The sequence below is a fragment of the Vigna unguiculata genome, unplaced genomic scaffold, assembly GCF_004118075.2.
Source record: "Vigna unguiculata cultivar IT97K-499-35 unplaced genomic scaffold, ASM411807v1 contig_700, whole genome shotgun sequence".
Classification (NCBI taxonomy): domain Eukaryota; kingdom Viridiplantae; phylum Streptophyta; class Magnoliopsida; order Fabales; family Fabaceae; genus Vigna; species Vigna unguiculata.
This window is the reverse complement of record NW_021011426.1, coordinates 67,501-70,000: the sequence shown is the minus strand read 5'-3', so window position 1 is coordinate 70,000 and position 2,500 is coordinate 67,501.

Here is a 2,500-nt window from a genome sequence, read left to right as displayed (position 1 = left end):
TTCGGAGGGTTTTGCACATGGCCAAGTTGGCGGTGCACCGCGGCATAGCTAGAAGGCTTGGTGGGGAGTTTTGTGAAAAAATGAAATTCGTGGTTTTTGAGATGTGAGGGTTGGAAAGGCCTCCAAATGTCCCCAAATGAATACCATGAAATTCTTGGTGCACGAAAGTTTTGAGTTCGGAGGGTTTTGCACATGGCCAAGTTGGCGGTGCACCGCGGCATAGCTAGAAGGCTTGGTGGGGAGTTTTGTGAAAAATGAAATTCGTGGTTTTTGAGATGTGAGGGTTGGAATGGCCTCCAAATGCCCCCAAATGAATACCATGAAAGTCTTGGTGCACGAAAGTTTTGAGTTGGTTGGGTTTTGCACATGGCAAGGTTGGCGGTGCACCACGGCATAGCTAAATGGCTTGGTGGGGAGATTTGTGAAAAAATGAAATTCGTGGTTTTTGAGATGTGAGGGTTGGAATGGCCTCCAAATGCCCCCAAATGAATACCATGAAAGTCTTGGTGCACGAAAGTTTTGAGTTGGTTGGGTTTTGCACATGGCAAGGTTGTCGGTGCACCACGGCATAGCTAAATGGCTTGGTGGGGAGTTTGTGAAAAAATGAAATTCGTGGTTTTTGAGTGTGAGGTTGGAAAGGCCTCCAAATGCCCCAAATGATACTGAAAGTGTTGGTGCACGAAAGTTTTGAGTTGGTGGGTTTTGCACATGGCCAAGTTGGTCGGTGCACCGCGGCATAGCTAAATGGCTTGGTGGGGAGATTGTGAAAAAATGAAATTCGTGGTTTTTGAGATGTGAGGGTTGGAAAGGCCTCCAAATGCCCCAAATGAATACCATGAAATTCTTGGTGCACGAAAGTTTTGAGTTCGGAGGGTTTTGCACATGGCCAATGTTGGCGGTGCACCGCGGCATAGCTAGAAGGCTTGGTGGGGAGTTTTGTGAAAAAATGAAATTCGTGGTTTTTGAGATGTGAGGGTTGGAAAGGCCTCCAAATGTCCCCAAATGAGTACTGTAAAAGTGTTGGTGCACAAAAGTTTTGAATTGGATGCATTTTGCACTTGGCCAAGTTGGTCGGTGCACCGCGACTAGATAGCTTGGTGCCAAAATTTGTCAAATTTAAGACCTTGGCCAAACTGAATGAAATTTTGTGGGGAGGTTCCTGATATTGTTTAGTGGTGGACTGGAAAAAATGAGGTCGAAATTCGAAGTCTACATGTGCTTTTCTATTTTTCCCGATTTTACACATACCCGGTAAGTAAAAAAAATAAAAAAAATAGTTCCCCTTCGAGAAAAATTATGAAATTTGGTGAGCAAGGAGATACCATTATTCTACGAATTACTGCAAAAAATCGCATCAAAATTCGAAGTGTAGCCCGAGATATGGACTTATGTCTGCTCAAAAAAGTGTATCTACTTGTACAATTTTGCCTTTTGCATATTAACCTCTTATAGGGGGGGAGTGCTCCTTGAGCCGGCCAGCTCCACACTGGCAGGTTTTAAAGGGAGCTTGATGAGGCCTCCCCCCTCACGTGGTGCGTGCGTTAGCATGTTTATCATGGCACAACTAGCCTCTTCATAGTTGTTGAGCTTTATTAATACCAACACACGGTCGTCACTGATCGTTGGTTAGCTCGGCAGCTAGTCCCTCGGATATTGTGGAAAGTTATTTTCATGCCTAGCGATGCTTGACCATGCGTCACTTGATGTTTCCATTTGCTTGCTTGCCCATGGTAGGTGGGGGGTGGACCGTCTTGTGGTGTGGTGTCTTGCGAACGTGAGGGTGTGTGAGTTGTAATCGAGATGCACTTGCTGGCTGGCTCCATGCCTTGCGTATCGAACGGTCAAGCATGCATCTCTTCCATTTTCACCCGTTGCCTTGGGTGATATTGGTTGATCAGTCCCTGTGTTGCCTACCCACTAGACGGTACTTCTGTGGTTGCTTCGAATTCTATCTTTCCATCACGAAGAGGTGTTGGAGGATCCTAATGTCACGCACGTGTTCCATCTAGTGAAACATCTCAGTGATGCACGTGTTGTGGCTAGTTCTTTTGGATGCGGTGCATTATATGAACTCGGGTTTACTTTAGCGACCCAGTTAACATAATTCGGTTGTGTCCCTTGATTGAGACGTTGTCCTTGAACTTGTTGTGAGCAATATCGTTCTTCCACAACCCGTCGTCTTGAGTGCGATGGAAGGCAAATAAGATGTGCTTTGGCATGTCATGCACGTACTCGATTGCGGGAAGTGTGAGAAAGTGTTGTTGACAACCCGTGGGAAATGGAATGTGGCAAATCGTGATGAGCTCTTCGTGGATCTGCGAAGAAGACGACCTTTGGGCCTGTTGGAAACGAGGGAGGCGATGTTGAACTGCGAAGAAGATGGACTTTTGGGTTGTTTGAATCAATGGGAGGCCACGCGAGAACTCCGAATACTATGGACTCTTGGGTTGTTGGAAGCAACGGGAGGCCCCGCTAGAACTCCGAATACTACGGACTCTTG